We start from the raw sequence: 14,955 nt of genomic DNA on the forward strand, positions 1-14,955 counted from the left end.
GCAGTCGTGTCTCCCAGACCTCAGGGTTATGCTTGTTTTACGCAGAAGGTCTGCAAGGCGTGCTTACTGTATCTTTTTTATTTATTATATCGTTTGCCAGTAACCTCATCATTTAGGTAGTTTGTCCACCTTGGTACTACAATAAAACCGCCAAGAAGAAAGAGCACTGAAAACCATTGAAAAGAATTCGAGGTGATGTCAAATGTGCTCGTTCAGATAATGGGTATTCGGCTTTTGTGTCTTTTTGAAATCGGCCTCTCTAATGCCCTTTATAGTTTTTTAAGCGTAAGAATCCAGGTGTCTTGAATCATGACGCGGCTGCAAGGTATCTAGATGTTCTTGATAATTAGGTCAAAAATCAAGGGAAACGCAAATTCGGACAGGTCAAGTGAGTCGACCTCAACTAAGCTATTAATAATGCTGTCGCTAAAGTTCTTGTCCTCAAGGCGCATTCATATTGTGGAATACTTTTCCACGGATCATATTGCATAAACTAAGTTCCTTTTTGCATATGCACTGGCCAAACATAGTAATAGGGCTAAAACTATTCTCAATGCGCTAGCTTTTGTATTCTGCTCAATAGGTAAGGCAGGCTTTGGGGGCACTGGGCCTTTGATTCTCAACACAGAAAACCTTAAGTTCTTTAGTTACATTTCTTCAATAATAATCAGTTTTACATTTAGGGATAGAGAGGCGAAAGTTCGAAATCATTCATTCATCTGGGTCTTTACGCAGTTCAAAACTCATTTGCGAAACGACCTATCAACATCCTCATGAGTGTGTTTACTTGTTTTAGTTTTCCTAACGTTAAATTGAATAACACTGCATGTCTACCTTTCTATACTTCAAAATGATACTGAACATTTCTAAATAACAGAAATAAGTTATCATAGATCATAAATTGGACTATGCCGAATCTTTGAATCAGCAATGTGATCTTCAGTGGCTGAAACGGTGTAGTACTAGTTCATGTTTGTGAACACCTTGATTCTTGGCCTGATAAAGTTAGATGTAGTTTAGGTAAGAATCGGAATCACGATGGTTCGCATTCAATGCTTACAACTCGGATGCGCAAATACAGATACAGCAACAGAGGACTGACTCGTGACTCTTTCGAGTTCTTGCAGCTCAACCTCGTGAAGGCACCAGGATAATAAGCGAACTTTTAACAAAATCTGAAGAAAGTTGTGTCAGTAAACTTTTCGTCTTAGTCTTCTTAAAGAACTCTTTTATTCTATTCACTGGCACACGATGTTCCGCTGTCGTTTGTCGTTATTTTTTTCGGCTTGAATTCCACTTGGTTTTTTGTTGCTTAGCTTAGACGCGAAGTTTTTGTCTTGTATAGACTGTGTACTTTTGTGTTGCAGAAAACCAGACTTGGAAGTCTGCCCTTCTTTCTACCTTGGCTGGATCACTGTGCCTTTTTAAACGCCGAGCAGTTTCAAGAAAGGTATTTAGGCGTTTTTGGATATTTTGTCTGTTCTATTATTCCGCAACATAATGAAGTAGCGAGCCCTGCCGTGGTGGTCTAGTAGCTAAGGTACTCGGCTGCTGATACGCAGGTCGCGGGATCGAATCCCGGCTCTGGCGGCTGCTTTTCCGATGAAGGTGAAAATGTTGTAGGCCCATGTGCTCAGATTTAGGTGCACGGTAAAGAACCCCAGGTGGTTGAAATTTCCGGAGCCCTCCACTACGGCGTCTCTCATAATCATATCATGATTTTAGGATGTTAAACTTCACATATCAATCATCATCAAAAAAGCAGCAGCGAAATAAAAGAATTGTGCAGCAACAATTATTGAAATACCCTAAATTAGGTTTGCCAGCAGAGTGAATTTTCTGACTCTATAGTTGTCCTCCCTCATACAAATATATGCTACTGAGGAGTATTTATTCAGAGTGACGATGTTTTTCTTGTGATTTTGGTGCCAGAATGCAAATGGTGAGGGTAACTGCATAGATCACGCGATTTCTGAACAACTGATGCATAGCCAATCACCGCCCGGACTGAATGTTATCGACTCAAGAAGTTCAAGAAGCACAATACATTTGGTTTCGACAAGCACAAATAGACACATACGGGAGAGAAATAGTCCAGCTCAAAGCGGGACACAATTCAGAGAACAGTTCATCGATACAAAAAATCCACCCATTCATCAACGACAAGCGTGTTATGAGGATACGAACACGCCTTGACAACGCGAATCTCATGTGTTGCTTGAAGACACCGGTGCTACTCTACTCCCAAGCCATCGTCCTGTGACTCACCTCATCGTTATGCGGGCTCACCAAACAGTGCTCTTCAATGGTGTTGGTGCAACGCTAGTCGAGATTCGAGCTAGGTTTTTGGTGGGGAAAGCCAGACAAGCCGAGAAGCGCGTGGTTGGAAAGTGTTTGACGTGTGTGCGGTGTCGCGTGAAGGTGACAAATATACCAGTGGCACCTCTTCCGAGTGATCAAGTGCGTAACTCTAGGCCTTTCGAAATAACAGGAGTAGATTTTGCAGGACCCATGTTCGTGAAGGACAATGATGGTGGTGCTAAGAAAGTGTATAGCATGCTTTTTTATTGTGAAGTAGTGTGAGCAATTCATATGGAGCACTAACTACGGCAAGCATACTACCATATTTGCAGCTATCCAATTTTGGAATTCAGTACCACTAAGCACTAAACAATTGTCATTAGCTGCTTTTAAAAAAGAACTTAAACATCTCATCTCGCAATCATAACTCATCTTCACTTATATATCGGCGTTTTCTTACATTTACAGCTATTGCTGTGTGCGTTATTTTCAAATTTATTACCCATGCACATTGGAGTTCTTCTAATAGCTGTATATCATTAATTAACGTCATTTCGTTCCTGATTCTACTGCCATTTTTATTGTATGTTTCGTTGTTTTCATAGTTATGCACAATTACTGAACATTTTTTGTTACCATTTTCACTGGCATGTTTTATTGCATATTTGCGTTGTTTTTGTTACTATCAATAAATACTTAATCACTTTTTTGTTGCCATTTTGTTGTAATTATCAACATGTCATTTTCTAACAGGAGGTCCCCTTTCAGACTTATGCTATGGGACCTCCTTCTGTATATTCTACCTCAATGCGTGTATATTTTTTGCGACAAATAAAAAAAATATCTTCTTCTTCTTAAGCCTTAGTATTAAAGTGTTACAAAGTGTTACAAAGCATGTACTGGATCTTACTGCCAACACTTTTTTTATAGCGTTTAAGATGTTCTGCGCACAACGAGGGGCCCCACGAATTGTTTACTCCGACAATGGCACAACTTTTATGAAGGCTGCTAGAGAATTAGATTTGATGCACCTTATAATAAAAAACGACAAGGTTATAGGCTATTGTATTAACAATGAAGTGACGTGAAAGTTCTCAGCAGTAAAGGCTCCATGGTGAGTGGTTTTTGAGAGAGACTCATTCGAATCGTAAAACACTTTCTTCGCCGATCAATTGGTAGATGCACGTTAAACTAACATGAACAAATAACGTTGCTAGCAGTAACGGAAGAAGTGGTAAACACTCGAGGCCTCCAACTTTCACTTTTTAAGCCCAAACGAGCCAATGTTCTCACTCTATCTCATTTTTCTTAGAATGCAGAATTCTGTCTACACCTTTCGATCTTTGAGAGCTCAGAGAAGATACAACATTTCTGAATATGTTGATTCACCAACAGCGTGTACTGCAAAACGGTTGGAAGCGGTGGCTACGCGAATATTTTCTTCTACTTCGCAGTGCACATTTGAGAAAAGTACACAGGAATCACGGCGCTAAAGAATGTCATATAGTGATTGTTGATGAAGACAAAGTACGCAGAATGTTTCGGAAAACGGTTCTAATCACTGAATGTATGAAGGGTAAAAATGGACTGGTGCCTGCAAGTAAAATAGAATTACCACGGGGATCTGAGGTTGCACCACCACTGGAGAGATTGTATCCCCTCGAACTGTTCTCAGGCCCCAGTGTGCGTTAAATATTGTTGATTGATTGATATGTGGGGTTTAACGTCCCAAAACGACCATATGATTATGAGAGATGCCGTAGTGAAGGGCTCCAGAAATTTTGACCACCTGGGGTTGTTTAACGTGCACCCAAACCTGAGCACACGGGCCTACAACATTTCCGCCTCCATCGGAAATGCAGCCGCCGCAGCCGGGATTCAAACCCGCCAACTGCGGATCAGCAGCTGAGTACCTTATCCTCTAGACCACCCCGGCGCGGCGCGGTAAATATTGTCGAATATTTATTAGAAGAATGAAGACCACGAAGTGTGTGCACGAGCGAGAGCTCGTGGCTGGTATGCGCCGAAAGAACGTTTGCCAGACACTGGACGCGTTTTTATTATCTCTGAGCCATTAAATGTTTGTGTGATGATGATGATGATGATGATGATGATGATGATGATGATGATGGTTCTTGTTACTTTGGCGCACACCCAAAAAGGGGGCTCGGTCAAGAACCGGGCAGCAGGATCTTAAGGGAAAGGTTTATGGTTTTTCAAACACAAAGTAATTTTGGACTGAAAAAAATATAGAAAGAAAAGTCAAAAATTGAAAAAGGAGTATATCTGAGCAGGGATTGATGCAGGCAATCAGATGCGATTTGAGACAGAGGTAATGGTGTGTCTAGAACAAATAATATATATATATATATATATATATATATATATATATACATACACACATATATATATACATATATATATATATATATATATATGTATATGTATATATATATATATATATATATATATATATATTTCAACAAGACAATCACTTTGTTTCAATTAGGTAGTCAAATACCGCAGAGCAGACGTACCTTTGGTTATAGCCAAATTTAATGCTGCCAAACAATAAAATTACTGCCACATTTCATTCTAATCCTAATTTCTTCAAGTGGAGCTTCCAGGTATCTTTTCCGCTGATAAGAATATCGTCGACAGAACTAAAAGAAATGATCTGTTGTTTTCATTTTCTCGCAAAACTGACATAAAGGTGACGTCTTTAGACCAACTTTATGCAAATAATAATTTAGTTGCGGAATTCTGCAACACAATCTTGTATAAGTAACTTCCGATTGCCGTGTTGCGCACCACTGTCTATTCCCGCAGCATCTTAGATGTGCAAAATCTTGAAGTTTATCCAATGGAGAGCAGTCTGATTCATGCAAACTGAGGGTTCTAAACCTTATTGCTGTCGCGTAAGCCATATCAGGCAAAATAAGGTTAAGGGGACCGCTAAGAGATACTGCGGGTAATACATCCGCCATCTCATGAGATATATGCCACGATGGCCTGGTACCCGTAAAAGCTGCAGTTTCTGCAAGTTTGTCGGTATGAGTTGTCCAAACACGTGCATAAGTGTTACGTTGGCTCCTGAAGACAAACCAGCACATACTGAAAAAGAATTTGTAATTACGACTGCTTCCGATTCGCCCAAAGGAAGTTTCCGTAGTGCCAGTACAACAGAAAATAATTTTGATATGAATATTGGTGTGTATTCTGGGAGCCTAACCGAAAAAGACCAGTCAAGGGAACGTGAGAAGATACCCGCCCCAGCCTTTTCATTTGATGCGGATGTATCAGTCGTAATTTAGTTGTTCATGTTCACATAATTATGTTGTTCATGTTCACATAAGTAATTGTAAAGCCGATCATTTAAATAGTGGAATGGCATTTGCTTTGTGTTAGACGAATAAATAGTCTCAAATTCTATCTGAAGATCTAAATTAACCTTACTTGTTGAGAAAATAGGTTTGATTTTGCCGTTCAGTGGTTCTAGCAGCGATTGAACGGACATGATCTGTGGGCAGTGGAATCGCAACCACCAAATTTCAAAAAATAGGCTTTGCTCTTTAATAAAAGCATAAAACAATTCTCTCTGAGGCAAAATAGTTTTAAAAATGTTTGGATTGTAAGGATTTCGAATCTATTCAACAATGACGGTACACGCACTGCCATGTAGAGCACAATGTTAGCAACAAACTTGGGCAGTCCAAGGCACAGTCGTAAAGCTTCCCTTTCTAATAGTATTAGCGGTCTCCTTTTATAAGTTGCACTGCCCAATAATAGGACACAGCCGAAATCCATGATGGGACGCATGTACATTTTATTGACCATTACCAATGTATTTCTTCGCAACCCCGTTTTTCTGTTGCAGAGCTTGCATAACCACCCCATGGCTCGTGTTGCTTTGGACCCAATGTGATTAATGTGACTTTTTTCAATTTAACGAGCTCTTATATATGATTCCTAAGTATTTGAGTAAATACAACTGGGGAATCTGCTCTGTGCCATACCTCAGGGAGATGTTGACAGGATCTCTGAACGAGAACGCTAGAAGCGCGCTTTTGTTTACGTTTAGAGACATTCGAATTTTTTCAAGCCATTCTTCTATCATGCTTAGGTAATTCTGTAATGTCTGATACAGTGATTGCAGATCACTGTTTGTCGCAGAGAAAGCGGTGTCATCTGCTTACACATATAAATGAATATCGGTATGTGTTCGAATCAAACTGAGGAAGATGTTAAACAACACTGGTGAGAGCACTGCCCCCTGTGGTATGCCACAGTATTGTCGATATTTGTTAGAAAAAGAACCCATTTGAAAGCAATAAAACTTTCTCTCCCTTATAAACTCTGCTACCCATGCTGTCATGTAGTTTTGTGAGTGATACATTTTCATCTGCTCTATTAGTATTTTATGCTCCACTTTGTCATACACCTTGGCCAAATCCAGAGTAACTAATGCACAATTCTCTCTTCTACGCCTAGCCAACTGTATACGGCTCTCCAAATCCACGTGTGCACACCATGTGAAACATCCCGATTTAAAGCCAATTTGACTAGGTTTCACCTGATTGATTTCTCCTCGATGTATTTTATTACACGTGCATTCAAAACTCTTTCAGTTAGTTTAACCAAATTAGATGTAAGAGAAATTGGCCTCACATTTTCAACTGTATACCGAAGTCCCTGTTTTCTAGGTATCAGAAATATTTCGGAAAGTTTCCAATACGCCGGTATCCAAGACTTTTTCAAAGAGTAAATAACCATATTACAAAGCTTATGTGGGGGAATGTCGTATAGTACTTTTATCATTGCTGAGGTTACTCCATCTGACCCAGGTGCTGTAGGAGGTAAGTGCCTCACTACATCCGCTAGTTCCACTAATGTCACCTCATTGAACTCCTCCCCTGCAATAGGCTTTACTACGTGTTTTGGCATTATTGATCTGAATCTTTCTTCTAACCAATTAGCAACGTTTTCTAAAATTTTAGTGAGTTCGCGAGGCAATAGAATTGAAGAATCAATATTGTCTGATAGCGGTATCATCTTTCTGGAACGCAAAAATCTAAAAAGTGCTTTTCTGTTGTTTGACTTTGAAATATAGCTGAATTTGTTAAGTGTCATAGTCATCTTTTGTTTTGCGTATTGTACGTTTAAAAGCTGCTGCCACGTATTTATAGTCACACCAGTTTTTTGGGGCATTGGTTGTGGATAAGTTGTTTCCACGCCGCTTTTCGTTTTCTATACCCCCTCATACAATCAGCGTTCCACCATGGGCTAAAGGATCCACCTGTGCCAGAGGTTATTGTAAAAGTTGAATTTTTTATTGCTCTTTTCAATGCCGCACAAAGACTCTTAGACTGAATGTCTTCCTGCATTACCTTGCGAAATATGAAAGTAGATTTTAATTCGTTTTTTAAATGCTCATAATTTACAAACGAGCCAATTTTTTCAGTTAAAAGTATCCTGGGAAAGTTTAAATCGAAGCCAATAGGAAGCTGGTCATTGTTTGTTGCGCTATCTAATGTTTTCCACGACAAAATGCTTGGTGAGGAGCTGGAGAAGGTCAGATCTATCGCCGACTTTGATTGTCTCCTAATGAACGTAACAGTGAGGAAATTTACACAAGATAAGTGATTATCAACAGTCCATTTCCACAAGCGCCTACCATTTACTTCAGTCTCGAAACCCCAAGACGCGTGGTGTGAATTGAAGTCACCAGTAAATATTACATCCTTCCTGCAGAAAGCTAAAATTGCATCTAAGCATCTTGTGTCCTGCACTCCTACCGGGAAGCATGCGTTAACAAACGAAAAAGGGGAACAGCCTGGCAGAGTTCTGTCTAATAATATAATTTAATAGTTAGTATCCATGCACAGGTAGCTAATCTTCACTCTATGACTATGTAAAAAATGGCAATTTCACCACCTCTGCAAGGTCTGTCTAAACGAAATAAGCGATATTTTTAGGTAAACTTTTTGTCCAGTTCTGAGCCAAGTTTCTTGTAAAGTAATAATATCTGGGAAAATTTGTAAAAAATATATACAATAAATTTTTTGTAGCCGACATTATTGATAAAAAATTCCACTGTAATACTTTTAGGGAGCCTATTTTGACACTAAAAACCCGCCGCAGAGACCGCTTGATCCAAAAGATCTTTCTTCAAAAAGCCTTTTTTGGAGAGGTTCTCCAAGAAGTCTTTCTTTGACAGGTACTTTATAGATTTTGATTTCTGTGAAGATTTTTTCGATAGGGTAGATCTGGCACACTTCAAGAAATTTTGAGATTCCGCATCCATATCGGTTATTTCATCGAGTCATTTGATATAGGTTCTGGATATGCCCGCAGTATCTTATTGGAGGGTCCTGCTTGAGGAGATGCGCATCGTGTAGGAGCTATCGGACTTTCTGTGCCTGCACACCTTGAAACCTCCAAATACTGTGAAGTCTGATTTTTCATAACACTGAAGCACTGATTTAGGTCAACTGAGATATTAACAATTCATTCACGACTCCAATAATACTGCTGGCAAGACGCTCTATCGCCTTTCCCATTGCCTTCTCTATGGTCTCTGCTATAAAGTTTGCTAACGATGCATCCTTAGCAATGGTATGTCGTGCTGTTACGCTTGCGTAACCTTTCGAGCATTCTTTTAATTCAGTTACAGCTTCTTTCTGGGAACATTTCCACAATTTCCGGCAGCTCAACTTCTCGTTCTTTCGCCTCACAATCGAAAGAGTCTGCAGGATGCGCTTCTTAACATAAAAAGCACTTCTCTTCCATCGAGTTGCGCTTACGGCTGTCATAATTTTCTCCGCATAATCGAGATCTGGCAGTTGATCTGCACCCTTTTGTGCTGTGGCCATATCTCCGACAATTCAAGCACTGCAGTGGCTTAGAGGATAGAGGCTCTACCTTATATATAAGAGGCCAAGCCTTAATTTCAGATGGCCTTTTTGTTCCCGCAAACATTATTATCACCAATGCAGTAGGTGATTTTTATTGTCAACCAGACGCGTGCACCTGTATACTGCAAACGTTTATGTTTCGCTCACTCCACCGTCAAGGCCACCTTTTCTTCTAGAATTATCTATCAGACTATTCGGAAGCCTGCTTTGAAAATCACTCATTAGATAATCTATGTGCGTACACATTACCTTTCATAACTATTATTTGTAGTTGCCCGTTCACGCGAGCGTAAAAAACTCAATAAAATTCATTCATGAGGAATACACCACACTAATATGCATCAGAAAACCCAGAATGGTGACTGTTCCAAAAAATAAAAGCTTTGCGCGCAAACCCTTTTGGGGGCTAAAATACGTAACCATGGCAACCAATGAAACAACTATGGTGTAATGCACGCACAGCGTGCATTCTTGTGAATGCCGAAGGCAATGTTATGAGCCTATGCATTCAATCGCATCATTTAAATATTCATAATTGTTGCACGTATTTCCCTGTCATTTGTTTGAGCTTGGGTGTAATGGTTACGAAGTGGTACATCAGCGATTGGCACAGTTTGGCGATGAACGATATGCGCTTTTCCAGGACTGTCGCTGGACATACCACAATTTAAAAACAGTGAACTATTTCAACGCTATTTACTTGTATGTGTCTGAAGGGCAAATGCTACCTAAGAAGCTGTTCAGAAAAAATCATTCATGGAAACTCATTTAGGTACCACAGTGTAGAATGAATGATAATGGTAATTGGCCAGCATTAACTACCACACCACTGGAAGGCCCATAAATTGGCCACTTTTGCTTGGTGACAGTACAAAAGCCGTGTTTTACACTTTCCTCTAAAATAGGGAGAAAAGCTGGTTTTTTATTACTTCTGAAGTTAAACGAAAGAATCTAATACCTGCCCACATAACTCGAAAGGAACGCGTTTCTGTTAAAGGGAAGGCATGAATGGTTTGGCATTTCAAACTTGGATATGATTATCCTCACTTCTAAACACTATGTTGGATTATCTTGAGAGGCAGCATGGCGAAATATTCTGGACGCACTTGAGCCACATAAAACTTGATATTGACACAAGGCGTTACAGTATAACTACAGTAACGTGTGAATCGGTGGCCGCAAGTCCTATGGAGTTAAAAAAATTCCAAGTTAACGCCCCTCTACAACTTTTTTACACAGTTTATGCCATAATACAAAAATGTCTCAGACTTTGCTGCTGGCCTATGACAAGCGCGATGCACGGTGAACTATTTATGTTGGTTTCCAAATGCGCTATCACAATACTTTGCTTCGTATGTTGAAATCAAGCTATACCCGATGACTGGGTATTGTGTTGATCAGAGCTGCATCACTGTCCGCACCATCTGGCGCCAGCAGAAAAGCAAGCATGGGCGTAGCCCAGGCCGATCATCCAAATCAGATTGCTTCAGCCGCAGGGGCAACGCTCCATCTTTCAAGCAACTAATGGATAGGAGCGCTGCGTCTTCTAATATATGGCGGTTTGACGATATGCACATAGTTGTGCGGCCTTGGTATTTCTAGAAGCCGGCTCCTAGAATTACTAAGGCCGCACAACTATGTGCCCTACTTCCCGCCATTTCACACTGGAAAACAATTTCTAAAAGCCGCCTTCTAAACATACATCTCCAGTATGAAATCCGATACCGTAAGCATTATGATGTGGAATGCCATGAACATAATTTTTTGATTATCACTTGTAAGTTACTGATGTAAATCTACGTATTGTACTGCCAGACGTAAATTCTCCTGTGAGCCATTTGTGTCATCCCCAGCTCCGCCTTGCTGCTGTTACGTTCTGCAAAATTCAATTGATGTGTTCTAACTGCTGTTGCTCATGCTATATCTTGCTCCTCAGTCTCCCAATATCGCAAATAGTGTTTGTAATACGTCTTTTTAAGAAAGGGCAGCATTCCGGTGACATATTAAGTTTGGGTGGTGTTGAGAAAAATTGGTCGACAATTATAAAAAGGGAAGGCGATGAGATACGCACTGATTTCGCGAAATGTATTTTGTAATATTCTTAGTACTATTTTGGGTTAACTACTACAAAATCTATGCATATCTACAAAGTGAATGATCATGATGGGCAAGGCAGTTTGCATCAGAATACAAATCGTGGCCTTCTATTTCATTCTGGTTAACAGCCTTCATTTCTTGTTAAAATTTTGTTTTGTCATATGCGATGGCTATTTGGTCATTAAAAGTCAGTGATTTTCTTGTTTTGAGGTTTTTTGTTTTGTTTGTTTTGATTATTAGACTTCTGATAACTTTTTGTGCGTCACATATGTTTCCGGTTACAACATCTGCTCTAGACACCTGGTAGCGGTTTATGGACAGCGGGGGACGTAGTGCAATCTCAGGTGATTTTCTACTGAAATATTACCATTTTTTATTTTTTTATTTTATAGCTACAGAAGAACATTCAGCAGGGTCCTTGACCATTTAGCTAAATGCAACCCGAAGTGAAAAAATTCAGGTGTCACTCTTTTGAAATCATCATGAGCATCGTTGGATGTGAGAAAACGTGCATGGTGCAAAGAATTGCACTCACCAAGTAAACAAAGTTTTTAATTTGCGATGCTTTGTAGGCGAAGAGTGTCATGTTATTTATCGCACTTTTTTGGAAAAAAACGCCATTGAGCAAAGTACGTAATAACCTCTGCTTTATTAGTATTTACTCAAAAAATTATCAACATTACCGGCGGCAGTTCAGTCTAAAACCAGATAGAACTTGTCGTAGTGGGATACAAGGGGTGCACACCTATCTGCCTTGTTTAAGTGCGTTCTGACATCCAGGAACGTACATCTTGTAGGATGGTTCATATTTTATGACCTTATAAAAATAACTACTACAACTTTTGTGAACCGTCAGATGTACGGAAGAGCTCCTGACTCGCAGATCGTGCCGAACAACGTCCCCTAAAGGGAAAAAAGTAGATGCAAATTCAGTAAACCGTTCTGCAAACATGTACCTTTCACGGAATCTTTGTATCCACGAAATATGCAGAGAAGGTTATGTTAGAGCATTTTGCTGATGCATTGCTGTTAGGTGAAATTTTTATTAGCGGCAGGTCATACGCTAGAGGTGTTACAATTCTGAGTTGCCACAATTTGTACACTTTACACGCCACCAGAGCAGAAAAAAATGGTGCATCTTCAGCTGTTTTGAATTTACGTTTTAAAGTTTCGCTCTTACTGAGCCCAGCTTTTAAATGTCAGTTCTTGCACATGTTTACCCCGTCATCATTGCCGGTCAGTGAACAACCAATCGGCGCGGTGATCGTCGTAAAAGAGCCTAGGTCACTGCTATGGCTCACAGAACGCCGTCTCTACAGCGAAGGAGTCCTGGGAGTGGCGTAAAAAGGTTGCCACGTTGGAGAATTTTTATAATGTCGTACTACATGGTGTAACGAAACAAAAGGCAGGAAGAGGGGCAAAAAGGTACAGACTCTCAACGATACTTACGAAACATGAAACCAGCCTCCTGAACTGTCTCACTATAAACTTAGTGCCACCCAAAAGGTTTAAAAAACAACACTCGAATGCCATAAAAAAATTCGGCAGATCCCACGTCCTTGGGTATATACGTTACGCGAAGCATGCGGACGGAAGGGGACCGTGTTGCAATTTTTTTATTGAGCGAGACGTCATGAAATGACGCTCAATATATGTACAAGTGTTGCACGCACAGACATATGCTGAAGTATTCCAGACGTTTATTTTAGTTGTTTGCATTTACGCAACGATTTCCAATGTAACATGTGTATTAGTAACACCAGAAGCTAATAAGAAGCGCTGAGGCTCACGAAGTTGCTGGCCTTGTACACTGCTACACAACTCAACTTCAGCGCATGGCAAATATCCGCAATTGACGTTAACCGGACGTGACGGCTCTATCAAAGGAGTACATATGATATCATTATGAAATTGGGTAGGCAGCACTGCAACCACTATTGACGTTTCACGAAGATTAGGATCTATGTGATAAGTTGCTACGACGCATGGCGTAGTTCTGTGGTGACATATTTAATTGCCACGCATAATGCTTGGGTTCGATTCCAGCTGGGACTATGACATATATTTATTTGCATTCATTGGGTCAACGCTACTGATGTCGGGTATTTCTTACCACTCGCGTGTTAAAACTGCCCATGTGTGTCCTCGTCTATTCAGTGTAGATGCTGTTAATCACCTACGACACATACCCGAATACGAGCGGCACATACCCGCCCATGCGTATGTGCCACTGTCTGGCAAGAAGTCTTTGACGACGTACGCGATGGGTTTGTTTCATTATCCATGTCTTGACAAACGCGTCATTTTCGTCAAACCATCTTACCCTCTCATGCTAATTTTGGTTCCCGCCAAGATAAGGGGGTGACAATGAGAGCACCCAAACGTAAGCGGCTAGATAGATAGAGAGAGAGAGAGAGACAACTTTATTTAGGTGCGAAAAATTCACAGAGGAATGGCAGTCATGCTGTGCCTGATCGCCACCTTCTCAGCTCGCTGTATGGTCCGGAGCTGTACATCTAGGCTCATATAGCGCAGTACTCTTTCCCACGCCTCGGTTGAGGCAGTGGTCAGAAGATCAGGCGAGGGTGGATCCTCACTGCAGTACCATAGTATATGAGAGAGGGTGGCGACGGAGCCACATTTTGAGCAATGCGTACGGAACAGATCGGGGTAAATGTGTGCGTATACCCGCGGGCACAGGAGCGAGTTCGTTTGGAGGCGGCGCCATATGATTTCTTGTGGTTTCGTGTCTTTGTGATGCGACGGTGGTTTTTTTCGATGTGCGAGGTGATATTGCTGAGCGATTTCGTGATAGGATATCAACGCTCGCCGATGTTCTCTGGGCTCGTGGTGGGGCCCACCACTTGGTAAACAAAATCTCGAGCTTGTCGGTGAGTGGATTCCTTCCCTGGGTTTCCCGTGTGTGCCGGAATCCAGACGAGAGATATGAGTGGTGGATCATCATCTTTGAGGTAGGCGAGGGACTGCATAGATGGTATGATGAAGACCCGGGATCCCATCGAGTGAAGATGGCAGCGAGCGCATAGCAAGGTTAAATAGAAATGGAGACGAAACCACTCCTTGATGGGTGCCTCTGTCTCTGAGTGTAAGGTGTTTAGGGGCGGAGCCACCGGCTAACGACATATCAACGGTGCGGTTCGAAAGGAAGTCGCATACGTAGTTATGCGTATGTTCACCCGGGTCAATGGTGGCAAGTTTTGAAACGATGGCTTCGTGTCGCACTGAGTCGAATGCCTTATGAAGATCTAGACCGAGCACGGCGTGTTTTCCGGCCTTCGGTGGTGTACGAAGGAGGTCGTGTTGTATTTGCACTAGCGCGTCTTGCGTCGATAGGTGGGCGCAGAAGCCGAGCATTGTGGGAGGGAGAAGGTTATTTTCTTCAGCATAGGTCTTTAATCGGGCAAGAACGACGTGTTCTATTAGCTCGCCAATGTAACATGTTAATGATATGGAGCGTAGGTTGGCGAGGTCCATCTTCTTGACTGGTTTGGGGATAAATACGAGCCTCGCGTGTCTCCACTCTTATGGTATGTGGCCCGAGCGCCAGCACTCGTTAGCATACCGCCTGAGCACAGCCACCGATTTCACGTCAATGTTTCTGAGGGACTTGTGGCTTACGCCG

The 14,955-nt window shown here is 41.3% G+C and overlaps 1 protein-coding gene across 2 annotated transcripts in view; it reads right to left on the reverse strand.

The window, feature by feature from the left end:
• LOC142772017 (uncharacterized) overlaps window positions 1–14,955 on the reverse strand; it is a 90,661-nt gene that overhangs the window by 27,257 nt on the left and 48,449 nt on the right. Inside the window, exon 4 of one of the 2 annotated variants that reach the window (XR_012886239.1) lies at window positions 11,943–12,215. The exons of the other annotated variant lie outside the window; for it this stretch is intronic. The gene's annotated coding sequence lies outside the window, so the exon portion shown is untranslated. Of the gene's footprint in view, window positions 1–11,942; window positions 12,216–14,955 lie in introns of those variants that run through there. 2 annotated transcript variants of the gene reach the window in all.

Source organism: Rhipicephalus microplus, chromosome 9, assembly GCF_043290135.1.
Source record: "Rhipicephalus microplus isolate Deutch F79 chromosome 9, USDA_Rmic, whole genome shotgun sequence".
In the NCBI taxonomy this organism is placed as follows: domain Eukaryota; kingdom Metazoa; phylum Arthropoda; class Arachnida; order Ixodida; family Ixodidae; genus Rhipicephalus; species Rhipicephalus microplus.